The sequence below is a fragment of the Panthera pardus genome, unplaced genomic scaffold (assembly GCF_024362965.1).
Source record: "Panthera pardus isolate Hobbes unplaced genomic scaffold, ASM2436296v1 HiC_scaffold_24, whole genome shotgun sequence".
Lineage (NCBI taxonomy): Eukaryota > Metazoa > Chordata > Mammalia > Carnivora > Felidae > Panthera > Panthera pardus.
Genome location: NW_026526810.1, coordinates 117907161 through 117924721, shown reverse-complemented (window position 1 = coordinate 117924721; position 17561 = coordinate 117907161).

Genomic DNA, 17561 nt, shown 5'->3' with positions numbered 1-17561 from the left:
CAAGCCATAGGACAGCTCACAACATGGTGACTGGCTTCCACTACATGGAACAAGCAAGAACGAGCCAGAGAGTGCGAGCAAGACAGGAGTTAATGAACCTTTGTAGCCCAATCTTGGAAGTGACATCTTAACACTTTTTTTGTCTTATTATATTCATTAAAAACAAGTAATAGCTAATAGGAAGGGACTGCACAAGAACATGAATATGAGGATATGAGGCTCATTGGGGGTTATCTCAGAAACTATCCACCACCTGGACTTAAACAATAAGTTCACCTAGTTAGATAAAAACAGACTAGATATTAATGTTGACCAGCCATGTATATGTTAATAATAAAGCTACATGAAAATACAAATTTTACTTATGAGGCATTTATATATGAATGTCAAGCGAGAGTGCCATTCAAGTAGTTCAGATAAACAACCTGCCGCGAGCTGGAGTAATCAGGACAGTTACATACCCGTGATGTGCCTGGATGTGAGCCCTTTAAATGGGTGATTACAGTTATGGGGGTCCCATAGCTAGGAAGGTATTAATCAAGTACCCTTTAATGACATTAGGAAAGATGAGATACACAAATGTGACACAGGTTTTAGGTTTATTTATTTATTTATTTTTGAGAGGAGAGGGAGGGAGGGAGGGAGGGAGAAGGAAAGCACACTGGCAGAGGAGGGGCAGAGAGAGAGGGAGACAGAGAATCCCAAGCAGCACCCACAATGTCAGCGCAAAGCCTGACACAGGGCTCGATCTTACGAACCATGAGATCATGACCTGAGCCGAAATCAAGAATTGGTCACTTAACCAACTGAGGCATCCAGGCACCTCTAGATATGCTTCTAATTGCAATCCCGCCCCCCACTTCTTGGTATGAAGCCTATTAAGACTCCTTTAGACGGGTGCCCAGGTGTCTCAGTAGGATAAGCGTCTAGCTCAATTTCAGCTCAGGTTATGATCTCATGGTTTGTGAGATCAAGCCAGGAGTCAGGCTGTGGTCACAGCAGAGCCTCTTGGGATTCTCTCTCTCCTCTCTGTGCCCTGACCCTGCTCGCTCGCTCTCTCTCTCTCTCTCTCAAAAACAAACAAATAAATAAATAAATAAATAAATAAACCTTAAAAAAATAAACATTGAGAGCTTGCTATGTGCCAGACACTGAAGTGCTTTCTGTCTCATTTTGAAAGCGAACCAAGAAATCAAGTTAGCTTGCCATTCTCCAGTCTTCCCTTTCTTCTCCCCTCTCTCTGCTTATATCTCTTTCTTCCCATCCAAGCAAAAGGCTCTTTCTTCCCTCAACCATTAAATGTACTCTCAAGAGTCCAGACTCCATCACTCACACCTCAGTGTATTCTTAAGTCACACCTACGGTACTTTCATTATGAACCTTATTACTGACTTCTAAATGAAAGGCATTTTTCCTATAAAAGACATTTCAGGCATCACTGGGCACATAGGAGCCATATTTCCCATTTGGAGGATCAAGGGAGTGGTATTTCAGTCCCCGAAATGAAACCATATGAGGAGTTGCCTACTCATCAGGCTGGCCTTGGACTTGACCCATGTAATGGGTATTTGGTTAATAAATAGAGCCTTTCAGTCATATACACATTGACCTCTTGATCTGGCCCAAAGGGGCCACTGTTTTCCATTCACTAATGAGGTAGACTTTGGCGTCTTCCTGTGCCAATTGCAAGTGTGTGATATTTTGTTTCTCCTTAAATCCCTAAAATCTAGAGAACAAAGTTGTCAGAAACTCCTGCTGGTAAGTATCGAAGACAATCTGAGCCATAAGAGAAAAAAAAAATGTTTTTCCTCCTCCCAGGGAAGCTGGTGAAGATCGTATAGCAGGGCCAGCTGGAGGCCTCACACTGGCGGCAGTCACTGCCGCCTTCCCTGCCCACGGCTTTTCCTGTAAAACACACAGGCTTGCGGCAGGGCTGAACCTGACTTTGCAAAAGCCCCCATTCCTCCTCACTAGCAAAGAGAAACCCACTCATTTGGGTCCCGACCAGGAGAGTCCGCTGTGCAACTCCTCTCTAGCTTTTTCTAGAAGAGGTTGAAGAGAAAGCAAAATGTTTACTTTTTATCTATAGTTATCTTCAAGGCTCTGTTCTTTACATATATCACTTCCTTTAACAATCTATTATGAACAAGGAATTATTACTTCGAGTACTCGTTGAAGCTTTTTGTTTTATCACCTTCCTGTTTAAGGCTGTGCATGTAACTGACAGAAATAGCAGTGACATCTTTAAAATAAGAAACCTGTCCAACCCACACTTTCTCCTTCATGGGCACTCCCAGCTCCTGTGGATAGGAGTTGCTATTGTAAGTTCTTAAAATTCTGCAAAATTCGAGTAATTAAGTCTTGGTCTCTGCTTTGGCCAGAGAAATGGCCTGCTTAGCTCACAAAATGATATTTTAACTGGATCGTGCATTTCCAAGATGGAAAATTTAAAGGCAGCTAACTCCAACCTATATAGAATGCAAAGAAGGAAATCAGGCATTGGGTCTTGTGTGGTGTATCAAACTGTTTTGCCATCTAACATTTTGGATCAATTCATTTCTGTTCGTCCTTACTTCCCCCTGCGGAAATGGTTCCAGAACCTAGAGACACACCCATAAACATATGCACATGCAGCCACACTATCATTAGTCAGGGGGAGTCTTCACCTGGGCCTGCCTAACATTTTCTGGGCTTCCACCCAAGAAAAAAAAATCTTACTCCACTTTTAACAGCAGGACTTCTTCACACCTCTGCAAAAGCTAAACATCACACACAGTTTATGGTATGAACCTTAAAAAAAAAAAAATCTTTGTGTTTTTCTGACTAAAGGGAAAGAAAGGTCAATATAAATATTGAGAGGGAAGAAATTGGTTCTGGCAGCCAGGCAAAGTGAGAAAAAGGAGTTAGCATTTGCTTAGTACCTACTGAGTTCTGAGCTTTATTTTTGTTTTCCATTTCAAAAGAATGTCTTCATTTTGGGGGTTTGGTTTTTGGGGTTTTTTTGTTTGGTTTTGGGTTTTTTTTTTTTTTTTTTTTGGTTTTTTTGGTTTTGTTTTGCTTGTGTATGTTATGATCAGCGCCTGAACACCCAATAGCAGAGCCACATTGATCTACGTGTCCATTCAAACTCATGTTTCCACCTCAATGGTCTTGTTTGGTGGGAAGAATGAATTGAAAATGTTAGTGTGAACAGGAAAAGGGAAGAGACATGGAATTTATCAGGCTAGGAGATTTGTAACCACATTTTAACCAGAAGAAAAAGGGAACTGGTGATTTTCTCTTGTGTTAATCAGAAGGTAATGAGGTCTTCCTTCAGCAGAAGTCCCATTTCTGGTTTTGTTTTAGCATAAATTCGATTTCGAACATAGGAAACTGGTCCACAGACTAAGAAAATATGAATCTGTGAGAAGACTGGATCTCTATAATAGCGTCTTTCAACTCCTGGCTTATCACGGAAGACACAACTCAAAGCAATTATTTGTAATACAAAGAAGGAATCTAGGAGACATTGCAATATGGAAAAAGACTCTTTTTCTAATTCCTATATTAAGTCAAACATAATATAGTATCAGACACTGCTTGAAGCATGTCAAAAATACTATTTAATCCTAAGATTGGTACTAATATTTTGTTCCTCATCTTATAGGTGAAGAAATTAAGAACAGTGATTTAATAAATTGTCTATTGTGTTACAGATGCTCAGTGTCTGGGGTGGGATTAGAACCAGGCACTGAGGGTAAAGAATCTACACTCTCAATCACTGTGTGATCTGGCCTCTATTCTGTGCCGATGGTAAAATAAAGCCCAGATCAATTAAAAGCCTTTTGAACAAGGAGTACACAGAACTCTAAATGTATCCCTCTGTATATTTGTTTTATTTGTCTGTCTGTCTGTCTGTCTGTCTGTTTGTTTGTTTGTTTGTTTGTTTTAAAGAGCTTGAGTGAGGGAGAGGGGCAGAGAGAGAGAGAGAATCTTAAACAGCCTCCACCGTCAGCGGAGAGCCTGAGGCAGGGCTCGACCCTGGGATCATGACCTGAGCTGAAATCAGGAGTCGGATGCTCAACTGACTGAACCACCCCGGTGCCCAACAGCTCTCTAGATTTGAATGTGAGGCCATGGATTGAAGCAGAGACCTGAAGGCCAGGACAACTAGCCAGTACAACTGGTCAGGTGCACAAGAGGTAAGTCTGTCTTAAAAACAAATACCAAGTGTAAGACTCTCCCCAGGTAATTAATTAACCAAGCCCTGTGCAAAGCCACAGAGAGCCTGAATTGAGGATATGGTTGCTATTCTGTTTTTCAGGCTTCATGAACAATTAAGGACTTGAACAAAACCTAGAAAGATTTAAGGAGGATGGTGGTTTTGTATCTGTAGATAAGCAAGAAAGATAAGAATCCCTTAAGGCGAGAGAAATGGAAGGGAAAATCAAACTCAGTCCTCTTTGGATGAACACACCAGACAAGTAAATCAAGATTCTCCTGGGGCACCTGAGTGGCTCAGTCAGTTAGGCCCAGGACTCTTGATTCAGGCTCAGGTCATGATCTCATGTGAGATTGGACTCCGCAGGGAGCCTGCTTAAGGCTTCCTTTCTCATTCTCCCTCTGCCCTGCTCATGCTCTCTCTCTCCCTTTCTCTTTCTCTCTCAAAAAAAAATTTTTAATCAATTAACCAATCGGTCAATCAATCAAGATTCTCCTCCCCAAGAGTCCTAGTTTACTAGTTACTAGTTACTAGCCACTAACAACTTAGTGGCTCTGGAAATGACATAATCTACAACTATAATAAGGATTTGGGTAACAAATCTAACAGGAGGAGTTAAATTCAGAGGTGATACATTAATGTTGACTTACTTTCTATATCTCATTTTCTCTATCTTTTGTAATTCAAGAGTTCAATGTCTATAATTTCATGAATCCATTTGCTGCCTCATTTAGAGTTTCCCTTGTGCTCCATTAGGTCCCATACTAGACTGTAAGCATCCAGACAGCACAGACCACAGCTCTAACCTCTTCGTGTCCCCCTTAGTGTGCTCAAGCATATACACATGACGTGCTCAGAACAATCATAAAAAAAAAAAAAAAAAAAAAGATGGACTGAGAATCCCAAGCCAAACCTGGAGTGTTGGACCTACATTTAGAAATACTAATTTCATTTTTATTTGCCTATTGACTTGCAGACCTATAGGTCTTTCCTCTGATATATGACATTTGATATATTTCTCCTGAAATGCAGGTTATCCTACTTCCTACCAAATTTAGGCAACTCATTCTTATCCATGAGCATCAGATATTTGGTGGACTATCCATAATAACAGAACAGAAAGATTTGAAATTTTAGAATTCTATAGGAACAGTAAGCAGGATCTGAACCTTGGTCTGCCAAATTCTACAATGACTGCTTTTTAAGTTTCACCATGCTGCCTTTCTTAGAATCCTTATTAAGCTGGACCTCCATCAAGAGTCCTAGCCATGCCTTTCACTTCTCACCAACCTATCAGCCCACCTTCTGCCCCTTCCCTGGAGAACCTATGATGTGCCTCATAGCTCCCTGCAGGTGGATGAGGTAGGAAAGAAGAAAGGCTGGAAGGATCAGTCCACAATGCAGTCGACTACGCACATGAGACCACTGTCCTTGGAAAAGCCTGCTGCAAGGTTGACCCTTGACTGACATCCAAGAGCTGAGTTTGGGGAGGGTCACCACAATTTCCAAGACTGGTAAGAATGGCTCACTGTGCCTAAACTATTTATGCAATAGTTTATTCTGAACACCTGTTTATACACTGGGAGTCTGGAATTTTAACCTGTCAGGCAGAGGATGTCTACATGACCAGCCCTCAATTATAAACCTTGGCCATGGAGTCTCTAAGAAGCTTCCCTGGTAGGCAATATCTCGCATGTGTTGTCACAACTTGCTGGGGTGATTAAGATCATCCCATACGACTCCACTGGGAGAGGCTGTGCCTGGTGTCCTCTAGACTTCACACCACCTGCCTTTTTCCCTTTGCTCCTTTTGCTTTGTGACCTTTCACTGTAATAATGCCTGCCCATGAATGCCCCTATTTGCTGAGTTCTGTGAATCCTCCTATCAAATTATTGAAACTGGGGGTCTGCTTGGGAGACCTTCAATATACTGTTCTTTGCAACTTTGCTGAAAATTTTCTTAGGGGAAGAAAGAAGATTGAAGAGTTAGTCGAAGTTTGGAGATTCTCTGGAGATTCCTAGGTCTGGGCTGCCCCCTTTCCAAGGGTGATTCTGGAATTCTATTGCCTACACCATGCTATTTAATATGTTTATGGGGAAAAAAAATTCTATTATCCTCAAAAGCATTACACATTTTCTTAACAGTAGAATAAGGTTTTGCTGGCATTCCAAAATGGCCAGAAAGCATGGGTACAAAGAAGCCTCTAGGATCTGTCCTTAAGGAGATAGGCAATGTGAATGCTCTAAAAACAGCTTCAGAAAAACTGTGGCATCCTTTGGGATGGAAAAAGCGCTCTATAAACAAAAGGTGATTTGCCTGTGCTTTGTTCACAAAATAAACATGCTTTTGATGAAAATATGGCCTTTCTTGCTGGCAAAAAATTTCAGAAGAGTTTCCTTTTTCTCCATCCCCTATGATTAAAATAAGCACCTATCTGGATTTGTATTTCTGATGACAACAAAAAATGTATGGGGACATCACTAATATCTCAATCATTGAAACATCTTCTGGGGAACAAGGCAGGACAATAAACGTGACTATGTCAAAGAATGCTGTGGAGAATAAAACTACCTTCACAAGGAAGAGCAAACTCCAGAAACTTCTTCCCTGCAAATATTAGATTGGAAGAAGCAAACAGATAGATAAAAAAAAATAGTATAATCCGAGTTCACTTTTCTTGATGAGTGCTGTTGAGTTAGTTGTTTTGTGGAGGCAGGGTTGTTGTTGTTGTTGTCTTTAATCGTTTTTCTGCAATGCAATAAGGTTTGCATGGATTTTATCCAAACCAGGCTAGGGAGCTAGGGCTTTCTGCATCTATTGCCAGATTAGATCCTTGCCTAATAAATGAGTTTTGTGAATCTTGACTGCGGCAATTTACTCCAGAGAATTTCCTGCTGTCAGTTTCTCTGGAGTGGGGAGTTGGGTGAGGGGAGAGGGAGAAAGGTGGGGGGTTGGGTTTATTACTCCCAATATGCTCTGTGCTGTTGTGCCTGGCTGTGCATATGCCTAGGACTCACGGCATATGGCCCAGGGGCTGCCAGTGGCCCGCTTAGCAGCTGTCTCTAGCATATTTTGACATAAAAGCCATTATATTTTTGGCTGGCTAATTGCTTTTTATTAAACAATTGTTGGAAGTTGGCTGATAACTTTTATGAATTTAAAATGAAAGGCTCACTGAGAACTTCTGAAAGCAAACAGTGCTTGGTCCACCTGGGAAAATGCGAAAGGGCTGGCATTCCATCTGCCAAATAGAACTCGTATCAGGCACAGCAACTGAGAGCTAGGGGATGACAGTTTCCATTTCTCAAAGTACGAGGTTCCCCTGAAAGGCCATCGCATGGCTCTGGGAAAGGACAAACAAAACGTTACCCTCTTCAAAGTCTATGGGGGAAATAATGATTTGAAAAACAAAATCTTCTCCCAACCCAGAAATCCTCTCCACAAAGGTAGTACAGAAAGAAGTCACTTTTTATTATTGAAGAAGCATTAAGCCAGAATGTGGAGTACATTACAAGCAATCCACAAAGAGATTGCAAAGACAGAAGGAAATCCACCCTTGTATACAGCCAAGCAGAACAATCCATTACATATAAGTTTTCGAGATAAATCATAACTAGTCTCAAGTAAGCGGAGTGGACAGCACCATTTGTCAAACACAGTTCATCCCAACTTTACCTAGTAATGGGGTCACCCTCTAAGTTAGCTTAGTGACTTTATCCCAAAGGAAAGGGGGTTCTTTATGGCAGGAGGCTGTTTTACAACTTGGAGCAAGGCACTCACTGAAGTTATCTCCTATCCTCCCAGAGAAACTGGGAGACTCCCTTGATGCTTACATGTCAAAGAGTTGCCATTTCTAGGTCCTTGAGAAAGAGATCTTCTGGGATAATAAAGTTGACAAAAGGCTTATTTAGTTTCATAAAATAAAATAAAATAAAATAAAATAAAATAAAATAAAATAAAATAAAATAAAATAAAAGTGAGCAAGGGGCAGAAAGAGAGAGAGAGAGAATCCCAGGAGGGGCAGAAAGACAGAGAGAGAAAGAGAAGTGGGGCTCATGCTCATCCAAAGCAGAGATCGAGCTCACCGGATGTGAAACTCGAACTCACAAACCATGAGATCATGATCTGAGCCGAAGTCAGATGCTTAACGACTGATCCATCCAGGCACCCCAAGAATTGGCCTTTAAAAAGGAAAAAATGAAGAAGTAAAGGTTCTGTCTCCATCAGTTTTATTCTATTCCCAGGCTATACATGGATTCTGTCCTTAATTCTAGTCTGAGATTCCCCAGACATCGACCACAGAGGGAGGCAGGAAAGACTTTGGAGCAATTCATCACAAATCCAAGAAAAACTCTTCAAACCACAGGTCCTCTGGGCTCACCTCTCCAGACATGCTGAACTTTACACTCCTGTAAGATACCAAGTCTTTCTTGTTAGGGCCTCCTACATGGACCCTCTACCTGAAACACATTCGTCCCCATGCCCACCCCCCCCAACCTCCATCTTCTTTACCCAGTTATCTCCTTCTCATCCTCATGTCATAGCTTCAGTGCCATTTTTCAGGTCTCCCTCCTCCATGTTCCCATGGTCCTTATGCATCCCTTTCTGTAACATATCCCATGTCTGTAACACATCCCAAGTAAAAGAAAATTCAAGCACAACCAGGGATTAAGCACATAACACACAGGGGGATCTGAGACCACAGCAGCACATGCCCCACATAAGGGCAATCAACTCACTGTCTTCTAAAACATGCCCTGGCCAAAAAACCTTCCTGCTGGTCAAGCTCCACTAAGTGGTTATGGAGCTATGGGAAATGAGGGAGACAAATGCCAGATCATGGAGCTAGAGTTAAGGGATGGACTTTATTGGGGAACTTGCAAGCTGAGGCTCATCCGAAAGAAGTTCATTGTCCTGTGTTCCCTCATCATCCCTCAGAGAGAATGCCCAGGTGACAGGGAGGCTTACAGATGCAAAGTTTCTGTTCTGGAAGAGACATTGTGCTCCTGGATTCTACCTTCTTATAGTGCAGGCAGGAGAGCAGCCTTATCAGTGGAAGAACACCAGACAGGAAGTAGGTCTGAGGCAGCAGGGAAAAGGAGAGGACACCTGCTCTGTGAAGAATTGTCCTAGTGCCGGCCGCCAGCACCTGACAACCCTGGGAGAAGGAAAATGCAGGCTGCTGGAGGGTAGGGACCTCAGTCCCTTAAGAAATTGTGTTGGGGGCAGTGCCCCCAACTGGGGAAGGAGAAGCCTTTTTCCAAGCGCTATGAGCTTCTGGGATCATTCGCCAGACAATCTGATCTCTCTTCCACCGATGGCCACCAGCCCCCAACTCTGATCCTCCCTCTGTCTCTCTTCCCCCCACAAGATTGGATCCTTTCTTTTTTTTTTAAGTTTATTTATTTATTTTGAGAGAGAGAGAGAGAGCAGGGAAGAGGTAGAGAGAGAGGGACAAAGGTAGAATCCCAAGTAGGCTCTGAGCTCTCAGCACAAAGCAAACCCACAAACTGTGAGATCATGACCTGAGCCGAAATCAAGAGTCCAACACTTAACCCACTGAGCCACCAGATGCCCCATGGATCCTTTCTTTACATAGTTATATTCTTGGAGCCTGAGGCGGTACCTGGCATGTAATAGGAACTAGAAAATGTATTTGTTGAAAAAATGAAGGATCAGCTTTCTAACAGCAGAGGCAGCCTGGGACTGAAATCTGGATGTCCTACTCTCTCTCAAAAAGTGTAACATGGGAGGCAGGGAGGACAGCATGTGCTGTCAGCTGGCTGTTATGATTCCCTCCCGCCCTCCTCCTCTTAGTCAAGCCTCCTTTATTCTCCAGGGCTGTGCTATACCTCATTAATGTTAATATCTTATCTAACCTTTCCTCGGCTCACCGCAGTGATGACACTTCTATTCCACTGCCTAATCGCTCCTACTCTTCATCTTTCAAAATGTCCACCCTACACTTTCTCCTCTAGCTGCAGGCCATTTCATGCCTCTTCTGAGACTTAATCATCTTTCTTTTTGCCTGGTTTAGTGCAGAGAAGTGGACAGAAAAATGCAGAAGGGCTTTAGAAAATAAAGGAGAAATCCCATATCCAGCACATTCTTACCAGCGGTAAGAGGTTCGTCCATCACTTATCTCCCCCTTCCACTGGGAGCTGAGGTCCTCTTGGAGGAGGATTTGAGGTCCAGTCACGGGCAGGGGAATGAATAGATCTGCCTTCCAACCTGGTCCCAGAATAAATTTAGACCTGAGAGCTTGCAACTGCTTCTAAGTACCTCCACTCCCTGCAAAAGACCAGTGCTTTTCTATCCAGGCCACCCTCTCTTCAGGTCAATGAGCAGAGGAGATCTCAGATTTTAAGAGCCCCTTTGGGTAGAGTTAAGACCACAAGGGAAACATAAGGAGGTGAGAGAGTTAAGACCTGGAGTTGGCAGGCACTTACATCTCAAATGTTTGTAGATGTAATACAGGAGCATTCAGCTTCCTCAGGCTGCACCTGTATTCAGGCTATTTGAGTCCATGGAAAACTATGAAGCAAACCATCAAAACAGGACCATGACCATTACCACAACCCAGGTGCCACCATTACTGAGCACTTTGAGGCACCCAGAGGCATTTGACAATGGAGCTGAGTAGGGAAAGCAATCAGATGTGAAAATTTCAGTCTGGGAACAGCTTCAGATTGCTTGCCCTCTGATTAACTGCTCAAAAACCGGAGTTCTGACTTTATATTCCACCCCTCACTCTGAGTCATGATTGCCCTGTAAAATGCCCTTATCAAGCATGAGGGGGAAAAATTAATAAGCTCAAGGAATCACTGGGATTGCTTCAGCCAAAGAAAGAAGGTAAGAAAATAATTTCTCTGATGTAACTATTAAGGTCACGGTGGGGATTGGAGAGCAGATATTGACATTCTTAATGATACTCAAAATGCATAGCCTCAAGAAGCAAGGCAAGAAGTCTGGCAAGAAGCAGTAGAGGGAAAGGGGGAGAGGAACTGATGCAGTCAGAAAGTAAACAGTTATTTTCATTTTTTACTTAAAAGTCCACGTCAATAATCTTGATAAACTGTGAATAGGAGGAAATCATGGACATATGCTGCGACTACTGTATTTATTCTTGTTTTTCCCTTTCCCAAAGAACACTAAAGGCTGCACTCTGAGCTCACCTTCGAGAAAGGCAACATGAAAAGGCAATTTCAGAAGAGCAGGGCATGGCTGCTGACATCTGATAGACAGCCTGAACGTATTTTATCTTATCAGTGCCTCTCACTCCTGAGCTCATTTTCCTTTATTCCCCAATGCAGCTATCTCTTGCTCTTCCTAAACTCCCTGATTCCCACCTTGCTCATGGAAGATTTTAAAAGAAAAACACATTTTTTTATTAAAGTGATATAAAAAGCATCCCTGGGTCCCTGGACCGCCCAGCAGGTGTACATATTGGTTTGGTTTGTTTAGGAAAAGAAATCGGTGGCAAATATTCCATATCTGGACACCAAAATAATTAAACCAAGTATCTTCCTGTCCATTACACAAGAACCATGATAATCCGCACAGCTTGTTTTTATTCTTCGGACTCTTTGAATGAAAATAATTTCAAAATTATGTCTCAAGACTGCTATCTTCTATAGAAAGATATTCCAATATAAACAAAATTCAACAAAGTTGAGAAAAATGAAAACTGTGACCAAGGTGCTCCAAAAGAAATTGCAACCAGGAAATAATGAAATTATCCAAATAATTCCAAACAGCAGTAAATTGGGGTGTGGCTAGATGCAAGATAATGCTTTATGGATTATCTGATTTAGCTACATACATCAATCAAATTGAAGGGAGAGAGAAAGAGAGAGAAGGAACTACTATCCGATTAATAAACTGTGCCTAGAGATACATGTATTTTCCTACTCTTTCTTCAAACTACGGGCTAGTTTAATTGATCCCTGCCATTATCATGAATGAATGACAGCAAAGGAGAGCAATATTTTATTCGGCATGATAAAGATAGATATCCTGATATTGTCTACTACCTTTTTCTCAGAGGTGATGGGAGAAGACAAAGGGCACAGCACAAATGTTAAGGGCACAGCTTTTGGACTCAGACCACTAAGACTCAAATCCCAACTCTGCCATTTACTGGATCTGTAAACATAGACTTGGTAAAGTCACCTTTTCAAGACTTAGTTCTCTACACGTAAGATTAGATGGTAACAGGGGCGCCTGGGTGGCGCAGTCGGTTAAGCGTCCGACTTCAGCCAGGTCACGATCTCCCGGTCTGTGAGTTCGAGCCCCGCGTCAGGCTCTGGGCTGATGGCTCGGAGCCTGGAGCCTGTTTCCGATTCTGTGTCTCCCTCTCTCACTGCCCCTCCCCCGTTCATGCTCTGTCTCTCTCTGTCCCAAAAATAAATAAAAAACGTTGAAAAAAAAAATTAAAAAAAAAAAAAAAAAAGATTAGATGGTAACAGTTCCCACCTCCTAAGGTGTGGCAAGAATTAAATAATAAATTAATCCACAAAAACTCTTTGTGGGGTTCCTGGGGCACACACATGCACACACATACACATCACCACCCAGGGAGTGCCAGCTGCCATTTCTATCATTATTAGCACTTCTAAGTTTAAAAATCTTGGTGAAAATAACATCCCAAGGGCAAATCGAATAAACAGATTGCCATAAAGAAAGCAGAAATGCCCATCTAGGCAGAGTGTACACATTTACTAAAGGTGAATAGCGTTTTTCAGATTTAAAGCACAGATATGTATACATCACTGTGAGCATTTTTTCTTCCATGAGTTTGTTGAACAAATAATTCCTTCTAACAAATCCACCATGTACAAAAACAGATCATTTAAGCAACATTATCAGGTAATAACCCATTTGTTGCATAAATGAATTTTCTAAATGTGAAGAGGTGAAACTGTCTGGTAGAGTCAGAGGTAGAAATAGAGATGGGGGTGTGGGGGGGAGCAGAGCAGGGCAGGGTGGGGGAGGATAGTTTTAATGGAAAGCATTTTTTAAGGCAATAAATACTCACACGGGTTCTAAACAGAAACCTTTTCTGAATGACATGTCACTGATATCAAAATGAGCTCTAGCTCCACGCTGGCTCCTATTTTCCCTAAATAGAAATGTTCTCACTGCACGTACAGTGTAGTATAAAGAACTCTCTGCCTCTAACTGCTACCCTTTTAAATCCTCCTTTCAACATCATGTGGTTCTCCTACAACCCCCCAGCCTCTGAGCCTCATATGCTTGTTTTTTTATTTATTATGTAGTCAGGGTTTATTAACTATCATGTGTCAGGGACTGTGCAGAGAACACAATGATAAATAGGACACCATTAACTGCCCTAAAGGAGATTGCAGTCTAAAGGAATATACAAACACTGGTTATTATATCTTAGTCTACATAATATGTGTGCTTCTTCTGCATTTCTTTCCCCACCATTCCTACCTCCCTCTCCCTTCTGCTGAAGGCAAGGAAACCAATTAGCCAAGCTAGTTAAAATTATATTTTTAATAGAAGCAAGCATATTCCGAGTCAGGGGTTCTCCTTTTAGTAAAATTCATGGAATTTATTTTTAATGACCTTGAAGCATCGAGTTCAGCTGTTTAGAAGCCATTTGTTTTCCTTTATATTTTCTAGTGTTCCAAATAGATGAGGTTGCCAGGGTAATGACCTCTGGATACGTGAGGAATTCATGTATTATAGCAAATAAAAGCCTGTGCAGTTAGCCAACACTTCCAAATGTGATTACATCATAAAGGCTGAATACTAAGCAATGTTTGTGGTATTTCTGTAATAGTTTTGGCAATAAAGACTGCCCTTCAAATTCTCACTTTAAAAACTGGTATATAAGTTTAGAACAGTCATTTGTCCCAGATCACACACAAATACATTTTTAAACATTAGCATTTCAGAGAAAATAAAAGGAAGTATTACTTCAAACAACAAGCACATCATATTAACTCATCACCCTCAGAGGTTGCCTGGGCTGCACATATAAATAGGTTAAAAACAATACTGGAGGGGGAGTGCCTGGGTGGCTCAGTCGGTTGAGTGTCCAACTCTTGATTTTGGCTCAGTCATCATTTCACGGTTGTGAGATCTAGCCCTGTGTCAGGCTCTGCACTGAGCGTGAAGCCCGCTTTGGATTCTCTCTCTCTCCCTCTCTCTGCCCTTCCCCACCTCAAAATAAATAAATAAACATTAAAAAAAACACTTGGGGATAGAAGGCAAGATGGCAGTGTGACTAAGGTTTTTAATTTCTCCAAAAGAAACACAAAAGAACAAAAATTGACAATTCAATAAAAATTACAAAGAAAAAGGGGCGCCTGGGTGGTTCAGTCGGTTAAGCGGCCGACTTCGGCTCAGGTCATGATCTCGCAGTCTGTGGGTTCGAGCCCCGTGTCGGGCTCTGTGCTGACAGCTCAGAGCCTGGAGCCTGTTTCAGATTCTGTGTCTCCCTCTCTCTGACCCTCCCCCGTTCATGCTCTGTCTCTCTCTGTCTCAAAAATAAATAAATGTTAAAAAAATTTTAAAAAAATGTTTAAAAAAAATTACAAAGAAAAAAACTCCATAAATATAAAAAAGACTTTTTTTCCCTCATTTTAAGACTCTTTAAAAGATGATTGGGTTTTTTAAAGCAAAAACAGTGATAATAAATCGTAAGGTTTATCACATAGGTAGAAGTAAAATATCTGATATAATAGCACAAAAGATAGATGGGAAAATCTAGAAGTATACTATTGGAAGATTTGTTACATAAACTACCATAACATTTTTTAAGGTAGATTATAATAAGTCTAAGATGTATATTGTATATTGTATAAGTATATTGTATATATAATAAGTCTAAGATGTATATTGTAAATCTTAGAGCAATCACTAAAAACTAAAACAAAAAGAATATCTAATAAGTCAGTAGTGGAGATAAAAATGGAAACACAGAAAATATACAGTCAATACATCAAAGATAGGACAAGAGGTCAAAGGAAACAAAGAAGCGTGGAACAAATAGAAAACAAATAGCAAGTATCAAATTTAAGCCCAACCATATCAGTAAATGAGCTAAGAAAATCAAGATCCAGCTATATTTCTATGTACAAGGTATCCACTTTAAATATAAAGACATAGATAGTTTAAAGGTAAAAGGATGAAGACTATATGCCATGCAAGATGCTGGGATGCCTATGTTACTACCAGTTGAAGCAGAATCCAGAACAAGCAATATACCAGAAATAAAGAGGAACATTTGATGATGATGAAAAGAAAACATAAGAATCCTAAGTGCACCCATTTTTAATCTACCAAATAACAGTTTAAAATATATAGAAAAAATTTTATAGAACTGAAAAGAGATACAGACAAATAATTATACTGGATCAAGACTCCTCTCTCTATGATTTGTTAAAAAAAAAAATAACAAAACAAATAAGTAGGTATATAGAAGATTTGGAAAAAAAAAAAAGAGGAAGATTTGAAGAACACTATGAACCAACTTAACTTAATTGCCATTTATAGAAACTCAACCCAAGGACAGAAACATACACATTTGTCTCAGATGCACAATGGAATATCAGACCTTGATATGTTACCACAGGAAACTCTATTTTGGACCAGAGTGAGTCTCAAATAAATTGAAGGAATGAAACCATATAGAGGTGGCTATCTGGCTCCAATAGAACTGAAATAAAATTCAATAACAAAAAGATATCCAGATAATCCCCAAATATTTGGAAATTAAACAACACACTTCTAAATAATCATGAAGGAAAGAAGAAATCACAAGGAAAATTAGAAAATATTTGGAAATGGGGCACCTATGTGTCTCGGTTAAGTGTCTGACTCTTGATATCAGTTCGGGGGTGATCTCGCAGTTGTGAGATCAGCTCCCATGTTGGGACTCTGTACTGAGCAAGGAACCTGCTTGGGATTCTCTCTCTCCTTCTCTCTCTGCCCCTCCCTCACTCATGCTCGTGCTCTCTCTTTCTCTCTCTCTCTCAAAATAAATAAAATAACATTTAAAAAAATATCTAGAATTGAATGAAAATAAAAGCACAGTTTATCAATATTTCAGGGATACAACTAAAATCATTCTTAGAGGAAAATTTATAACATGGGATGCTTGTATTAGAAAAGATGCTTGTATTAGAAAACTAGTGTTGGGGCACCTGGGTGGCACAGTCTTTGAGGGTCTGATTTCAGTTTAGGTCATGATCTCGCGGTTGGTGAATTCAACCCCTGCATCAGGTTCACTGCTGTCAGCACAGAGCCTGCTTTAGATCCTCTCTCTCTCTACCCCTCTCCTGCTCACTCTCTCTCTCTCTCTTAAAAATAAATAAAACATTTTTTAGAAAGAAAAAAAAAAGATAACCAGCCTAACCCCAACGAACCAAACTTAGTCGTAAAACTAGAAAAAGAGAAAATTAAACCCAAACTAAGCAAAGTAGGGAAATAACAAAATGTGGAAATCAATGAAATAGAAACGAACAACAACAAAAAAAAGAGAGAGAAAGAGAGAGAGAGAAAATCAATGAATCTGAAAGCTGCTTTCTTGATAGCTTTAATAAGACTAATAAATATTTAGCATGATTGATCAAGAAAAAAAAATGGGAGGGGCGCCTGGGTGGCTCAGTCAATTAGGTGTCCAACTTCGGCTCAGGTCACAAACTTGCAGTTTATGAGTTCGAGCCCCACATCAGGCTCTGTGCTGACAGCTCAGAGCCTGAAGCCTTCTTCAGATTGTGTCTCCTTCTCTCTCTGCCCTCCCCCACTCATATTCTGTCTCTTCCTCTCTCTCTCAAAAATAAATAAAACTTTAAAAAAAATTTTTTTAAAAAGGAAAGAAAATGGGGAGGGAGGAGAGAAAACACAAAGAATATTCCCTACCCCCACAGTATACATCAAAATGTGCATCCAGCAGTGTTTTAGAATTGCTAGGGACCAGTGACTGCAGTGTGCCACCCACTTTTTCTCTCCAAATAAGAATGTTTATTGAAGTTATCCTATCCCTGTTCCATCAAAATATGCTTGGGGGAGGGGATAAACAGATAAATCATCTTTTTGTTGTGGTGGTTTGGAGTTGTTTTGTTTGTTTCTTGTTTGTTTGGTTTCCATTATAATTTTCCCAGTGAAGAATCACATCTGGAACTGATGAAACACGATCACAAACTCCTGGAGTTTGAGTCAATGCCATGATTGATTGGGACCTTTGGGGTATCTATTTTAGGAAAGGTAACTGCATTTCCATGGAGGAGAATGGAAGAAAATGGAGGGCAACTATGTAGGTTGTTATTATTTCCCCCAAGTATATACTGCTGGCTGTCTCAGTATATTATCCTCTTCAGGAAATTAA